We start from the raw sequence: 18,201 nt of genomic DNA, 5'->3' as shown, positions 1-18,201 counted from the left end.
GTGAGATGATTTCACAGAACACAAAGAAGTTTCTCAGAAAGCTTCTTTCTCTTTGTTATCGGAGGATATTTCCTTTGGCCCTATAGTCTTCAAAGGGATCCGAAATATCTGTTCTCAGATTCCACAGAAATAAGGCTAGCAAAGAGATCCACGAAATACAGATGTAACTCTGTGAGATGAATTAACAGAACACTAAGCAGTTTCTCAGAAAGCTTCTTTCCAGATTTTATCTAGCGATATTTCCTGTTTCACCATAGCCCTCTAGGGGCTTCCATATATCACTTTGCCAATTCCACAAGGACTGTCTTAGCGAAAGGCTTCTTGAAGGGAAAGCTGTAACTCTGTGAGATGATTTCACAGAACACAAAGAAGTTTCTCAGAAAGCTTCTTTCTCTTTGTTATCGGAGGATATTTCCTTTGGCCCTATAGTCTTCAAAGGGAACCGAAATATCTGTTCTCAGATTCCCCAGAAATAAGGCTAGCAAAGAGATCCACGAAATACAGATGTAATTCTGTGAGATGAATTAACAGAACACTAGGTAGTTTCTCAGAAAAATTCTTTCCAGATTTCATCGGAGGATATTTCCTTTTTCACCATAGCCCTCTATGGACTTCCAAATATCACTTTGCCAATTCCACAAGAACTGTCTTAGCGAAAGGCTTCTTGACGGGAAAGCTGTAAGTCTGTGAGATGATTTCAAGGAACACAAAGAAGTTTGTCAGAAAGCTTCTTTCTCTTTGTTATCGGAGGATACTTCCTTTGGCCCTGTAGTCTTCAAAGGGATCCGAAATATCTGTTCTCAGATTCCACAGAAAGAAGGCTAGCAAAGAGATCCACGAAATACAGATGTAACTCTTTGAGATGAATTAACAGAACACTAAGCAGTTTCTCAGAAAGCTTCTTTCCAGATTTCATCTGTGGATATTTCCTTTTTCACCATAGCCCTCTATGGGCTTCCCAATATCACTTTGCCAATTCCAAAAGAACTGTCTTAGCGAAAGGCTTCTTGAGGGGAAAGCTGTAACTCTGTGAGATGATTTCAGAGAACACAAAGAAGTTTCTCAGAAAGCGTCTTTCTCTTTGTTATCGGAGGATATTTCCTTTGGCCCTATGGTCTTCAAAGGGATCCGAAATATCTGTTCTCAGATTCCACAGAAATAAGGCTAGCAAAGAGATCCTATAAATACAGATGTAACTCTGTGAGATGAATTAACAGAACACTAAGCATTTTCTCAGAAAGCTTCTTTCCAGATTTCATCGGAGGATATTTCCTTTTTCACCATTACCTTCTATGGGCTTCCAAATATCACTCTGCCAATTCCACAAGAACTGTCTTAGCGAAAGGCTTCTTTAGGGGAAAGCTGTAACTCTGTGAGATGATTTTACAGAACACAAAGAAGTTTGTCAGAAAGTTTCTTTCTCTTTGTTATTGGAGGATATTTGCTTTGGGCCTGTAGTTTTCAAAGGGATCCGAAACATCTGTTCTCAGATTCCACAGAAATAAGGCTAGCAAAGAGATCCACGAAATACAGATGTAACTCTGTGAGATGAATTAACAGAACACTAAGCAGTTTTTCAGAAAGCTTCTTTCCATATTTCATCTGAGGATATTTTCTTTTTCACCATAGCCGTCTATAGGCTTACAAATATCACTTTGCCAATTCCACAAGAACTGTCTTAGCGAAAGGCTTCTTCTAGGGAAAGCTGTAACTCTGTGAGATGATTTCACAGAACACAAAGAATTTTCTCAGAAAGCTTCTTTCTCTTTGTTATCGGAGGATATTTCCTTTGGCCCTATAGTCTTCAAAGGGATCCGAAATATCTGTTCTCAGATTCCACAGAAATAAGGCTAGCAAAGAGATCCACGAAATACAGATGTAACTGTGTGAGATGAATTAACAGAACACTAAGCAGTTTCTCAGAAAGCTTCTTTCCAGATTTTATCTAGGGATATTTCCTTTTTCACCATAGCCCTCTAGGGGCTTCCATATATCACTTTGCCAATTCCACAAGGACTGTCTTAGCGAAAGGCTTCTTGAGGGGAAAGCTGTAACTCTGTGAGATGATTTCACAGAACACAAAGAAGTTTCTCAGAAAGCTTCTTTCTCTTTGTTATCGGAGGATATTTCCTTTGGCCCTATAGTCTTCAAAGGGAACCGAAATATCTGTTCTCATATTCCACCCAAATAAGGCTAGCAAAGAGATCCACGAAATAGAGATGTAATTCTGTGAGATGAATTAACAGAACACTAAGTAGTTTCTCAGAAAAATTCTTTCCAGATTTCATCGGAGGATATTTCCTTTTTCACCATAGCCCTCTATGGACTTCCAAATATCACTTTGCCAATTCCACAAGAACTGTCTTAGCGAAAGGCTTCTTGACGGGAAAGCTGTAAGTCTGTGAGATGATTTCAAGGAACACAAAGAAGTTTGTCAGAAAGCTTCTTTCTCTTTGTTATCGGAGGATACTTCCTTTGGCCCTGTAGTCTTCAAAGGGATCCGAAATATCTGTTCTCAGATTCCACAGAAAGAAGGCTAGCAAAGAGATCCACGAAATACAGATGTAACTCTTTGAGATGAATTAACAGAACACTAAGCAGTTTCTCAGAAAGCTTCTTTCCAGATTTCATCTGTGGATATTTCCTTTTTCACCATAGCCCTCTAGGGGATTCCAAATATCACTCTGCCAATTCCACAAGAACTGTCCTAGCGAAAGGCTTCTTGAGGGGAAAGCTGTAACCCTTTGAGATGATTTCACAGAACACAAAGAAGTTTCTCAGAAAGCTTCTTTCTCTTTGTTATCGGAGGATATTTCCTTTGGCCCTATATTCTTCAAAGGGATCCGAAATATCTGTTCTCAGATTCCACAGAAATAAGGCTAGCAAAGAGATCCACGAAATACAGATGTAACTCTGTGAGATGAATTAACAGAACACTAAGCAGTTTCTCAGAAAGCTTCTTTCCAGATTTCATCTGAGGATATTTCCTTTTTCACCATAGCCCTATATGGGTTTCCCAATATCAATTTGCCAATTCCACAAGAAATGTCTTAGCGAAAGGCTTCTTCTAGGGAAAGCTGTAACTCTGTGAGATGATTTCACAGAACACAAAGAAGTTTCTCAGAAAGCTTCTTTCTCTTTGTTATCGGAGGATATTTCCTTTGGCCCTATAGTCTTCAAAGGGATCCGAAATATCTGTTCTCAGATTCCACAGAAATTAGGCTAGCAAAGAGGTAAACGAAATACAGATGTAACTCTGTGAGATGAATTAACAGAACACTAATCAGTTTCTCAGAAAGCTTCTTTCCAGATTTCATCGGAGGATATTTCCTTTTTCACCATAGCCCTCTATCGGCTTCCAAATATCACTTTGCCAATTCCACAAGAACTGTCTTAGCGAAAGGGTCCTTGAGGGGAAAGCTGTAACTCTGTGAGATGATTTCACAGAACAGAAAGAAGTTTCTCAGAGAGCTTCTTTCTCTTTGTTATCGGAAGATATTTCCCTTGGCCCTATAGTCTTCAAAGGGATCCGAAATATCTGTTCTCAGATTCCACAGAAATAAGGCTAGCAAAGAGATCCACGAAATACAGATGTAACTCTGTGAGATGAATTAACAGAACACGAAGCAGTTTCTCAGAAAGCTGCTTTCCAGATATCATCTGAGGATATTTCCTTTTTCACCATAGCCCTTTAAGAGCTTCCAAATATCATTTTGCCAATTCCACAAGAACTGTCATAGCAAAAGGGTTGTTGAGGGGAAAGCTGTTACTCTGTGAGATGATTTCACAGAACACAAAGAAGTTTCTCACAAATCTTCTTTCTCTTTGTTATCGAAAGATATTTAAATTGTCCCTATACTCTTCAAAGGGATCCGAAATATCTGTTCTCAGATTCCACAGAAATATTGCTAGCAAAGAGATCCACGAAATACAGATGTAACTCTGTGAGATGAATTAACAGAACATGAAGCAGTTTCTCAGAAAGCTGCTTTCCAGATTTCATCTGAGGATGTTTCCTTTTTCACCATAGCCCTCTATGGGCTACCAAATATCACTTTGCCAATTCCACAAGAACCTTCTCAGCGAAAGGCTTCTTCTAGGGAAAGCTGTAACTCTGTGAGATGATTTCACAGAACACAAAGAAGTTTCTCAGAAAGCTTCTTTCTCTTTGTTATCGGAGGATATAACCTTTGGCCCTATAGTCTTCAAAGGGATCCGAAATATCTGTTCTCAGATTCCACAGAAATAAGGCTAGCAAAGAGATCCACGAAATACAGATGTAACTGTGTGAGATGAATTAACAGAACACTAAGCAGTTTCTCAGAAAGCTTCTTTCCAGATTTTATCTAGGGATATTTCCTTTTTCACCATAGCCCTCTAGGGGCTTCCATATATCACTTTGCCAATTCCACAAGGACTGTCTTAGCGAAAGGCTTCTTGAGGGGAAAGCTGTAACTCTGTGAGATGATTTCACAGAACACAAAGAAGTTTCTCAGAAAGCTTCTCTCTCTTTGTTATCGGAGGATATTTCCTTTGGCCCTATAGTCTTCAAATTGAACCGAAATATCTGTTCTCATATTCCACAGAAATAAGGCTAGCAAAGAGATCCACGAAATAGAGATGTAATTCTGTGAGATGAATTAACAGAACACTAAGTAGTTTCTCAGAAAAATTCTTTCCAGATTTCATCGGAGGATATTTCCTTTTTCACCATAGCCCTCTATGGACTTCCAAATATCACTTTGCCAATTCCACAAGAACTGTCTTAGCGAAAGGCTTCTTGACGGGAAAGCTGTAAGTCTGTGAGATGATTTCAAGGAACACAAAGAAGTTTGTCAGAAGGCTTCTTTCTCTTTCTTATCGGAGGATACTTCCTTTGGCCCTGTAGTCTTCAAAGGGATCCGAAATATCTGTTCTCAGATTCCACAGAAAGAAGGGTAGCAAAGAGATCCACGAAATACAGATGTAACTCTTTGAGATGAATTAACAGAACACTAAGCAGTTTCTCAGAAAGCTTCTTTCCAGATTTCATCTGTGGATATTTCCTTTTTCACCATAGCCCTCTATGGGCTTCCCAATATCACTTTGCGAATTCCACAAGAACTGTCTTAGCGAAAGGCTTCTTGAGGGGAAAGCTGTAACTCTGTGAGATGATTTCAGAGAACACAAAGAAGTTTCTCAGAAAGCTTCTTTCTCTTTGTTATCGGAGGATATTTCCTTTGGCCCTATAGTCTTCAAAGGGATCCGAAATATGTGTTCTCAGATTCCACAGAAATAAGGCTAGCAAAGAGATAAACGAAATACAGATGTAACTCTGTGAGATGAATTAACAGAACATTTATCAGTTTCTCAGAAAGCTTCTTTCCAGATTTCATCGGAGGATATTTCCTATTTCACCATAGCCCTCTATTGGCTTCCAAATATCACTTTGTCAATTCCACAAGAACTGTCTTAGCGAAAGGGTCCTTGAGGGGAAAGCTGTAACTCTGTGAGATGATTTCACAGAACACAAAGAAGTTTCTCAGAAAGCTTCTTTCTCTTTGTTATGGGAAGATATTTCCCTTGGCCCTATAGTCTTCAAAGGGATCCGAAATATCTGTTCTCAGATTCCACAGAAATAAGGCTAGCTAAGAGATCCACGAAATACAGATGTAACTCTGTGAGATGAATTAACAGAACACTAAGCAGTTTCTCAGAAAGCTTCTTTCCAGATTTTATCTAGGGATATTTCCTTTTTCACCATAGCTCTCTAGGGGCTTCCATATATCACTTTGCAAATTCCACAAGGACTGTCTTAGCGAAAGGCTTCTTGAGGGGAAAGCTGTAACTCTGTGAGATGATTTCACAGAACACAAAGAAGTTTCTCAGAAAGCTTCTTTCTCTTGGTTATCGGAGGATATTTCCTTTGGCCCTATAGTCTTCAAAGGGAACCGAAATATCTGTTCTCATATTCCACAGAAATAAGGCTAGCAAAGAGATCCACGAAATACAGATGTAACTCTGTGAGATGAATTAACAGAACACTAAGCAGTTTCTCAGAAAGTTTCTTTCCAGATTTCATCTGTGGATATTTCCTTTTTCACCGTAGCCCTCTATGGGCTTCCCAATATCACTTTGCCAATTCCACAAGAACTGTCTTAGCGAAAGGGTTCTTGAGGGGAAAGCTGTAACTCTGTGAGATGGTTTCAGAGAACACAAAGAAGTTTCTCAGAAAGCTGCTTTCTCTTTGTTATCGGAGGATATTTCCTTTGGCCCTATGGTCTTCAAAGGGATCCGAAATATCTGTTCTCAGATTCCACAGAAATAAGGCTAGCAAAGAGATCCACGAAATACAGATGTAACTCTGTGAGATGAATTAACAGAACACTAAGCAGTTTCTCAGAAAGCTTCTTTCCAGATTTCATCTGTGGATATTTCCTTTTTCACCATAGCCCTCTATGGGCTTCCCAATATCACTTTGCCAATTCCACAAGAACTGTCTTAGCGAAAGGCTTCTGGAGGGGAAAGCTGTAACTCTGTGAGATGATTTCAGAGAACACAAAGAAGTTTCTCGGAAAGCTTCTGTCTCTTTGTTATCGGAGGATATTTCCTTTGGCCCCATAGCCTTCAAAGGGATCCGAAATATCTGTTCTCAGATTCCACAGAAATAAGGCTAGCAAAGAGATCCACGAAATACAGATGTAACACTGTGAGATGAATAAACAGAACACTAAGCAGTTTCTCAGAAAGCTTCTTTCCAGATTTCATCTGAGGATATTTCCTTTTTCACCATAGCCCTCTATGGGCTTCCAAATATCACTTTGCCAATTCCGCAATAACTGTCTTAGCGAAAGGCTTCTTGAGGGGAAAGCTGTAACTCTGTGACATGATTTCACAGAACACAAAGAAGTTTCTCAGAAAGCTTCTTTCTCTTTCTTATCGGAGGATATTTCCTTGGCCCTATAATCTTCAAAGGGATCTGAAATATCTGTTCTCAGATTCCACAGAAATAAGGCAAGCAAAGAGATTCACGAAATACAGATGTAACTCTGTGAGATGAATTAACAGAACACTAAGCAGTTTCTCAGAAAGCTTCTTTCCAGATTTCATCTGAGGATATTTCCTTTTTCAACATAGCCCTCTAGGGACTTCCAAATATCACTCTGCCAGTTCCACAAGAACTGTCTTAGCGAAAGGCTTCTTGAGGGGAAAGCTGAAACTCATTGAGATTATTTCACAGAACACGAAGAAGTTTCTCAGAAAGCTTCTTTCTCTTTGTTATTGGAGGACATTTCCTTTGGCCCAATAGTCTTCAAAGGGATCCGAAATATCTGTTCTAAGATTCCACAGAAATAAGGCTAGCAAAGAGATCAACGAAATGCAGATGTAACTCTGTGAGATGAATTAACAGAACACTTAGCAGTTTCTCAGAAAGCTTCTTTACAGATTTCATCTGAGGATATTTCCTTTTTCACCATAGCCCTATAAGGGCTTCCCAATATCACTTTGCCAATTCCACAAGAACTGTCTTAGCGAAAGGCTTCTTCTAGGGAAAGCTGTAACTCTGTGAGATGATTTCACAGAACACAAAGAAGTTTCCCAGAAAGCTTCTTTCTCTTTGTTATCGGAGGATATTTCCTTTGGCCCTATAGTCTTCCAAGGGATCCGAAATATCGGATCTCAGATTCCACAGAAATAAGGCTAGCAAAGAGATCCACGAAATACAGATGTAACTCTGTGGGATGAATTAACAGAACACTCAGCAGTTTCTCAGAAAGCTTCTTTCCAGATTTCATATGAGGATATTTCCTTTTTCACCATAGCCCTATATTGGCTTCCCAATATCACTTTGCCAATTCCACAAGAACTGTCTTAGCGAAAGGCTTCTTCTAGGAAAAGCTGTAACTCTGTGAGATGATTTCACAGAACACAAAGAAGTTTCTCAGAAAGCTTCTTTCTCTTTGTTATCGGAGGATATTTCCTTTGGCCCTATAGTCTTCAACGGGATCCGAAATATCTGTTCTCAGGTTCTACAGAAATAAGGGTAGCAAAGAGATCCAAGAAATACAGATGGAACTCTGTGAGATGATTTAACAGAACACTAAGCATTTTCTCAGAAAGCTTCTTTCCAGATTTCATCGGAGGATATTTCCTTTTTCACCATTACCTTCTATGGGCTTCCAAATATCACTTTGCCAATTCCACAACAACTGTCTTAGCGAAAGGCTTCTTGAGGGGAAAGCTGTAACTCTGTGAGATGATTTCACAGAACACAAAGAAGTTTCTCAGAAAGCTTCTTTCTCTTTGTTATCGGAGGATATTTCCTTGGCCCTATAATCTTCAAAGGGATCTGAAATATCTGTTCTCAGATTCCACAGAAATAAGGATAGCAAAGAGATCCACGAAATACAGATGTAACTCTGTGAGATGAATTAACAGAACACTAAGCAGTTTCTCAGAAAGCTTCTTTCCAGATTTCATCTGAGGATATTTCCTTTTTCAACATAGCCCTCTAGGGGCTTCCAAATATCACTCTGCCAATTCCACAAGAACTGTCCTAGCGAAAGGCTTCTTGAGGGGAAAGCTGTAACTCATTGAGATGATTTCACAGAACACAAAAAGTTTCTCAGAAAGCTTCTTTCTCTTTGTTATCGGAGGATATTTCCTTTGGCCCTATAGTCTTCAAAGGGATCCGAAATATCTGTTCTCAGATTTCACAGAAATAAGGCTAGCAAAGAGATCCACGAAATACAGATGTAACTCTGTGAGATGAATTAACAGAACACTAAGCAGTTTCTCAGAAAGCTTCTTTCCAGATTTCATCTGAGGATATTTCCTTTTTCACCATAGCCCTCCTTGGGCTTCCCAATATAACTTTGACAATTCCACAAGAACTGTCTTATCGAAAGACTTCTTGAGGGGAAAGCTGTAATTCTGTGAGATGATTTCACAGAACACAAAGAAGTTTCTCAGAAAGCTTCTTTCTCTTTGTTATCGGAGGATATTTCCTTTGGCCCTATAGTCCTCAAAGGGATCCGAAATATCTGTTCTCATATTCCACAGAAATAAGACTAGCAAAGAGATCCACGAAATACAGATGTAACTCTGTGAGATGAATTAACAGAACACTAAGCAGTTTCTCAGAAAGCTTCTTTCCAGATTTCATCTGAGGATATTTCCCTTTTCACCATAGCCCTCTATGGGCTTCCAAATATCACTTTGCCAATTCCACAAGAACTGTCTTAGCGAAAGGCTTCTTGAGGGGAAAGTTGTAACTCTGTGAGATGATTTCACACAACACAAAGAAGTTTCTCAGAAAGCTTCTTTCTCTTTGTTATCGGAGGATATTTCCTTTGGCCCTATAGTCTTCAAAGGGATCCGAAATATCTGTTCTCAGATTCCACAGAAATAAGGCTAGCAAAGAGATCCACGAAATACAGATGTAACTCTGTGAGATGAATTAAAAGAACACTAAGCAGTTTCTCAGAAACCTTCTTCCCAGATTTTATCTAGGGATATTTCCTTTTTCACCATAGCCCTCTAGGGGCTTCCATATATCACTTTGCCAATTCCACAAGGACTGTCTTAGCGCAAGGCTTCTTGAGGGGAAAGCTGTAACTCTGTGAGATGATTTCACAGAACACAAAGAAGTTTCTCAGAAAGCTTCTTTCTCTTTGTTATCGGAGGATATTTCCTTTGGCCCTATAGTCTTCAAAGGGAACCGAAATATCTGTTCTCAGATTCCACAGAAATAAGGCTAGCAAAGAGATCCACGAAATACAGATGTAACGCTGTGAGATGAATCAACAGAACACTAAGGAGTTTCTCAGAAAGCTTCTTTCCAGATTTCATCTGTGGATATTTCCTTTTTCACCATAGCCCTCTAGGGGCTTCCCAATATCACTTTGCCAATTCCACAAGAACTGTGTCAGCGAAAGGCTTCTTGAGGGGAAAGCTGTAACTCTGTGAGATGATTTCAGAGAACACAAAGAAGTTTCTCAGAAAGCGTCTTTCTCTTTGTTATCGGAGGATATTTCCTTTGGCCCTATGGTCTTCAAAGGGATCCGAAATATCTGTTCTCAGATTCCACAGAAATAAGGCTAGCAAAGAGATCCTATAAATACAGATGTAACTCTGTGAGATGAATTAACAGAACACTAAGCAGTTTCTCAGAAATCTTCTTTCCAGATTTCATCTGAGGATATTTCCTTTTTCACCATAGCCCTATATGGGCTTCCCAATATCACTTTGCCAATTCCACAAGAACTGCCTTATCGAAAGGCTTCTTGACGGGAAAGCTGTAACTCTGTGAGATGATTTCACAGAACACAAAGAAGTTTCTCAGAAAGCTTCTTTCTCTTTGTTATCGGAGGATATTTCCTTGGCCCTATAATCTTCAAAGGGATCTGAAATATCTGTTCTCAGATTCCACAGTAATAAGGCTAGCAAAGAGATCCACGAAATACAGATGTAACTCTGAGAGATGAATTAACAGAACACTAAGCAGTTTCTCAGAAAGCTTCTTTCCAGATTTCATTTGAGGATATTTCCTTTTTCAACATAGCCCTTTAGGGGCTTCCAAATATCACTCTGCCAATTCCACAAGAACTGTCCTAGCGAAAGGCTTCTTGAGGGGAAAGCTGTAACTCATTGAGGTGATTTCACAAAACACAAAGAAGTTTCTCAGAAAGCTTCTTTCTCTTTGTTATCGGAGGATATTTCCTTTGGCCCTATAGTCTTCAAAGGGATCCGAAATATCTGTTCTCAGATTCCACAGAAATAAGGCTAGCAAAGAGATCCACGAAATACAGATGTAAGTCTGTGAGATGAATTAACAGAACACTTATCAGTTTCTCAGAAAGCTTCTTTCCAGATTTCATCTGAGGATATTTCGTTTTTCACCATAGCCCTATAAGGGCTTCCCAATATCACTTTGCCAATTCCCCAAGAACTGTTTTAGCGAAAGTCTTCTTCTAGGTAAAGCTGTAACTCTGTGAGATGATTTCACAGAACACAAAGAAGTTTCTCAGAAAGCTTCTTTCTCTTTGTTATCGGAGGATATTTGCATTGGCCCTGTAGTCTTCAAAGGGATCCGAAATATCTGTTCTCAGATTCCACAGAAATAAGGCTAGCAAAGAGATCCACGAAATACAGATGTAACTCTGTGAGATGAATTAACAGAACACTAAGCAGTTTCTCAGAAAGCTTCTTTGCAGATTTCATCTGAGGATATTTCCTTTTTCACCGTAGCCGTCTATGGGCTTCCAAATATCACTTTGCCAATTCCACAAGAACTGTCTTAGCGAAAGGCTTCTTGAGGGGAAAGCTGTAACTCTGTGAGATGATTTTACAGAACACAAAGAAGTTTGTCAGAAAGTTTCTTTCTCTTTGTTATCGGAGGATATTTGCTTTGGCCCTGTAGTTTTCAAAGGGATCCGAAATATCTGTTCTCAGATTCCACAGAAATAAGGCTAGCAAAGAGATCCACGAAATACAGATGTAACTCTGTGAGATGAATTAACAGAACACTAAGCAGTTTTTCAGAAAGCTTCTTTCCATATTTCAACTGAGGATATTTTCTTTTTCACCATAGCCGTCTATAGGCTTACAAATATCACTTTGCCAATTTCACAAGAACTGTCTTAGCGAAAGGCTTCTTCTAGGGAAAGCTGTAACTCTGTGAGATGATTTCACAGAACACAAAGAAGTTTCTCAGAAAGCTTCTTTCTCTTTGTTATCGGAGGATATTTCCTTTGGCCCTATAGTCTTCAAAGGGATCCGAAATATCTGTTCTCAGATTCCACAGAAATAAGGCTAGCAAAGAGATCCACGAAATACAGATGTAACTCTGTGAGATGAATTAACAGAACACTAAGCAGTTTCTCAGAAAGCTTCTTTCCAGATTTTATCTAGCGATATTTCCTGTTTCACCATAGCCCTCTAGGGGCTTCCATATATCACTTTGCCAATTCCACAAGGACTGTCTTAGCGAAAGGCTTCTTGAAGGGAAAGCTGTAACTCTGTGAGATGATTTCACAGAACACAAAGAAGTTTCTCAGAAAGCTTCTTTCTCTTTGTTATCGGAGGATATTTCCTTTGGCCCTATAGTCTTCAAAGGGAACCGAAATATCTGTTCTCAGATTCCCCAGAAATAAGGCTAGCAAAGAGATCCACGAAATACAGATGTAATTCTGTGAGATGAATTAACAGAACACTAGGTAGTTTCTCAGAAAAATTCTTTCCAGATTTCATCGGAGGATATTTCCTTTTTCACCATAGCCCTCTATGGACTTCCAAATATCACTTTGCCAATTCCACAAGAACTGTCTTAGCGAAAGGCTTCTTGACGGGAAAGTTGTAAGTCTGTGAGATGATTTCAAGGAACACAAAGAAGTTTGTCAGAAAGCTTCTTTCTCTTTGTTATCGGAGGATACTTCCTTTGGCCCTGTAGTCTTCAAAGGGATCCGAAATATCTGTTCTCAGATTCCACAGAAAGAAGGCTAGCAAAGAGATCCACGAAATACAGATGTAACTCTTTGAGATGAATTAACAGAACACTAAGCAGTTTCTCAGAAAGCTTCTTTCCAGATTTCATCTGTGGATATTTCCTTTTTCACCATAGCCCTCTATGGGCTTCCCAATATCACTTTGCCAATTCCAAAAGAACTGTCTTAGCGAAAGGCTTCTTGAGGGGAATGCTGTAACTCTGTGAGATGATTTCAGAGAACACAAAGAAGTTTCTCAGAAAGCGTCTTTCTCTTTGTTATCGGAGGATATTTCCTTTGGCCCTATGGTCTTCAAAGGGATCCGAAATATCTGTTCTCAGATTCCACAGAAATAAGGCTAGCAAAGAGATCCTATAAATACAGATGTAACTCTGTGAGATGAATTAACAGAACACTAAGCATTTTCTCAGAAAGCTTCTTTCCAGATTTCATCTGAGGATATTTCCTTTTTCACCATAGCCCTATATGGGCTTCCCAATATCACTTTGCCAATTCCACAAGAACTGCCTTAGCGAAAGGCTTCTTGACGGGAAAGCTGTAACTCTGTGAGATGATTTCACAGAACACAAAGAAGTTACTCAGAAAGCTTCTTTCTCTTTGTTATCGGAGGATATTTCCTTTGGCCCTATAGTCTTCAAAGGGATCCGAAATATCTGTTCTCAGATTCCACAGAAATAAGGCTAGCAAATACATCCACGAAATACAGATGTAACACTGTGAGATGAATTAACAGAACACTAAGCATTTTCTCAGAAAGCTTCTTTCCAGATTTCATCGGAGGATATTTCCTTTTTCACCATTACCTTCTATGGGCTTCCAAATATCACTCTGCCAATTCCACAAGAACTGTCTTAGCGAAAGGCTTCTTTAGGGGAAAGCTGTAACTCTGTGAGATGATTTTACAGAACACAAAGAAGTTTGTCAGAAAGTTTCTTTCTCTTTGTTATTGGAGGATATTTGCTTTGGGCCTGTAGTTTTCAAAGGGATCCGAAACATCTGTTCTCAGATTCCACAGAAATAAGGCTAGCAAAGAGATCCACGAATTACAGATGTAACTCTGTGAGATGAATTAACAGAACACTAAGCAGTTTTTCAGAAAGCTTCTTTCCATATTTCATCTGAGGATATTTCCTTTTTCACCATAGCCCTCTAGGGGCTTCCATATATCACTTTGCAAATTCCACAAGGACTGTCTTAGCGAAAGGCTTCTTGAGGGGAAAGCTGTAACTCTGTGAGATGATTTCACAGAACACAAAGAAGTTTCTCAGAAAGCTTCTTTCTCTTGGTTATCGGAGGATATTTCCTTTGGCCCTATAGTCTTCAAAGGGAACCGAAATATCTGTTCTCATATTCCACAGAAATAAGGCTAGCAAAGAGATCCACGAAATACAGATGTAACTCTGTGAGATGAATTAACAGAACACTAAGCAGTTTCTCAGAAAGCTTCTTTCCAGATTTCATCTGTGGATATTTCCTTTTTCACCGTAGCCCTCTATGGGCTTCCCAATATCACTTTGCCAATTCCACAAGAACTGTCTTAGCGAAAGGGTTCTTGAGGGGAAAGCTGTAACTCTGTGAGATGGTTTCAGAGAACACAAAGAAGTTTCTCAGAAAGCTGCTTTCTCTTTGTTATCGGAGGATATGTCCTTTGACCGCATAGTCTTCAAAGGGATCCGAAATATCTGTTCTCAGATTCCACAGAAATAAGGCTAGCAAAGAGATAAACGAAATACAGATGTAACTCTGTGAGATGAATTAACAGAACACTAAGCAGTTTCTCAGAAAGCTTCTTTCCAGATTTCATCTGAGGATATTTCCTTTTTCACCGTAGCCCTCTAGGGGCTTCCATATATCACTTTGCCAATTCCACAAGAACTGTCTTAGCGAAAGGCTTCTTCTAGGGAAAGCTGTAACTCTGTGAAATGATTTCACAGAACACAAAGAAGTTTCCCAGAAAGCTTCTTTCTCTTTGTTATCGGAGGATATTTCCTTTGGCCCTATAGTCTTCAAAGGGATCCGAAATATCTGTTCTCAGGTTCTACAGAAATAAGGGTAGCAAAGAGATCCAAGAAATACAGATGGAACTCTGTGAGATGAATTAACAGAACACTAAGCAGTTTCTCAGAAAGCTTCTTTCCAGATTTCATCGTAGGATATTTCCTTTTTCACCATAGCACTCTATGGGCTTCCAAATATCACTTTGCCAATTCCACAAGAACTGTCTTAGCGAAAGGCTTCTTGAGGGGAAAGCTGTAACTCTGTGAGATGATTTCACAGAACACAAAGAAGTTTCTCAGAAAGCTTCTTTCTCTTTGTTATCGGAGGATATTTCCTTTGGCCCTATATTCTTCAAAGGGATCCGAAATATCTGTTCTCAGATTCCACAGAAATAAGGCTAGCAAAGAGATCCACGAAATACAGATGTAACTCTGTGAGATGAATTAACAGAACACTAAGCAGTTTCTCAGAAAGCTTCTTTCCAGATTTCATCTGAGGATATTTCCTTTTTCACCATAGCCCTCTATGGGCTTCCCAATATCACATTGCCAATTCCACAAGAACTGTCTTAGCGAAAGGCTTCTTGAGGTGAAAGCTGTAACTCTGTGAGATGATTTCACAGAACACAAAGAAGTTTCCAAGAAAGCTTCTTTCTCTTTGCTATCGGAGGATATTTCTTTTGGCCCTATAGTCTTCAAAGGGATCCGAAATATCTGTTCTCAGGTTCTACAGAAATAAGGGTAGCAAAGAGATCCAAGAAATACAGATGGAACTCTGTGAGGTGAATTAACAGAACACTAAGCAGTTTCTCAGACAGCTTCTTTCCAGATTTCATCTGAGGATATTTCCTTTTTCACCATAGCCCTCTATGGGCTTCCAAATATCACTTTGCCAATTCCACAAGAACTGTCTTAGCGAAAGTCTTCTTGACGGGAAAGCTGTAACTCTGTGAGATGATTTCAAGGGACACAAAGCAGTTTCTCAGCAAGCTTCTTTCTCTTTGTTATCGGAGGATACTTCCTTTGGCCCTGTAGTCTTCAAAGGGATCCGAAATATCTGTTCTCAGATTCCACAGAAAGAAGGCTAGCAAAGAGATCCACGAAATACAGATGTAACTCTGTGAGATGAATTAACAGAACACTAAGCAGTTTCTCAGAATGCTTCTTTCCAGATTTCATCTGAGGATATTTCCTTTTTCACCATAGCCCTCTAGGGGCTTCCAAATATCACTCTGCCAATTCCACAAGAACTGTCTTAGCGAAAGGCTTCTTGAGGGGAAAGTTGTAACTCTGTGAGATGATTTCACAGAACACAAAGAAGTTTCTCAGAAAGCTTCTTTCTCTTTGTTATCGGAGGATATTTGCTTTGTCCCTGTAGTCTTTAAAGGGTTCCGAAATATCTGTTCTCAGATTCTACAGAAATAAGGCTAGCAAAGAGATCCACGAAATACAGATGTAACTCTGTGAGATGAATTAACAGAACACTAAGCAGTTTCTCAGAAAGCTTCTTTCCAGATTTCATCTGAGGATATTTCCTTTTTCACCATAGCCGTCTATGGGCTTCCAAATATCACTTTGGCAATTCCACAAGAACTGTCTTAGCGAAAGGCTTCTTCTAGGGAAAGCTGTAACTCAGTGAGATGATTTCACAGAACACAAAGAAGTTTCTCAGAAAGCTTCTTTCTCTTTGTTATCGGAGGATATTTCCTTTGGCCCTATAGCCTTCAAAGGGATCCGAAATATCTGTTCTCAGATTCCACAGAAATAAGGCTAGCAAAGAGATCCACGAAATACAGATGTAATTCTGTGAGATGAATTAACAGAACACTAAGCAGTTTCTCAGAATGCTTCTTTCCAGATTTCATCTGAGGATATTTCCTTTTTCACCATAGTCGTCTATGGGCTTCAAAATATCACTTTGCCAATTCCACAATAACTGTCTTAGCGAAAGGCTTCTTCTAGGGAAAGCTGTAACTCTGTGAGATGATTTCACAGAACACAAAGAAGTTTCTCAGAAAGCTTCTTTCTCTTTGTTATCGGAGGATATTTCCTTTGGCCCTATAGTCTTCAAAGGGATCCGAAATATCTGTTCTCAGATTCCACAGAAATAAGGCTAGCAAAGAGATCCACGAAATACAGATGTAACTGTGTGAGATGAATTAACAGAACACTAAGCAGTTTCTCAGAAAGCTTCTTTCCAGATTTTATCTAGGGATATTTCCTTTTTCACCATAGCCCTCTAGGGGCTTCCATATATCACTTTGCCAATTCCACAAGGACTGTCTTAGCGAAAGGCTTCTTGAGGGGAAAGCTGTAACTCTGTGAGATGATTTCACAGAACACAAAGAAGTTTCTCAGAAAGCTTCTCTCTCTTTGTTATCGGAGGATATTTCCTTTGGCCCTATAGTCTTAAAAGGGAACCGAAATATCTGTTCTCATATTCCACAGAAATAAGGCTAGCAAAGAGATCCACGAAATAGAGATGTAATTCTGTGAGATGAATTAACAGAACACTAAGTAGTTTCTCAGAAAAATTCTTTCCAGATTTCATCGGAGGATATTTCCTTTTTCACCATAGCCCTCTATGGACTTCCAAATATCACTTTGCCAATTCCACAAGAACTGTCTTAGCGAAAGGCTTCTTGACGGGAAAGCTGTAAGTCTGTGAGATGATTTCAAGGAACACAAAGAAGTTTGTCAGAAAGCTTCTTTCTCTTTGTTATCGGAGGATACTTCCTTTGGCCCTGTAGTCTTCAAAGGGATCCGAAATATCTGTTCTCAGATTCCACAGAAAGAAGGCTAGCAAAGAGATCCACGAAATACAGATGTAACTCTTTGAGATGAATTAACAGAACACTAAGCAGTTTCTCAGAAAGCTTCTTTCCAGATTTCATCTGTGGATATTTCCTTTTTCACCATAGCCCTCTATGGGCTTCCCAATATCACTTTGCGAATTCCACAAGAACTGTCTTAGCGAAAGGCTTCTTGAGGGGAAAGCTGTAACTCTGTGAGATGATTTCAGAGAACACAAAGAAGTTTCTCAGAAAGCTTCTTTCTCTTTGTTATCGGAGGATATTTCCTTTGGCCCTATAGTCTTCAAAGGGATCCGAAATATGTGTTCTCAGATTCCACAGAAATAAGGCTAGCAAAGAGATAAACGAAATACAGATGTAACTCTGTGAGATGAATTAACAGAACACTAAGCAGTTTCTCAGAAAGCTTCTTTCCAGATTTCATCTGAGGATATTTCCTTTTTCACCATAGCCCTCTATGGGCTTCCAAATATCACTTTGCCAATTCCGCAATAACTGTCTTAGCGAAAGGCTTCTTGAGGGGAAAGCTGTAACTCTGTGACATGATTTCACAGAACACAAAGAAGTTTCTCAGAAAGCTTCTTTCTCTTTCTTATCGGAGGATATTTCCTTGGCCCTATAATCTTCAAAGGGATCTGAAATATCTGTTCTCAGATTCCACAGAAATAAGGCAAGCAAAGAGATTCACGAAATACAGATGTAACTCTGTGAGATGAATTAACAGAACACTAAGCAGTTTCTCAGAAAGCTTCTTTCCAGATTTCATCTGAGGATATTTCCTTTTTCAACATAGCCCTCTAGGGACTTCCAAATATCACTCTGCCAGTTCCACAAGAACTGTCTTAGCGAAAGGCTTCTTGAGGGGAAAGCTGAAACTCATTGAGATTATTTCACAGAACACGAAGA

The sequence above is a fragment of the Macaca fascicularis genome, chromosome 15 (assembly GCF_037993035.2).
Source record: "Macaca fascicularis isolate 582-1 chromosome 15, T2T-MFA8v1.1".
NCBI lineage: Eukaryota > Metazoa > Chordata > Mammalia > Primates > Cercopithecidae > Macaca > Macaca fascicularis.
The sequence above is the reverse complement of the archived record's forward strand: the minus strand, read 5'-3'. Positions refer to the sequence as shown.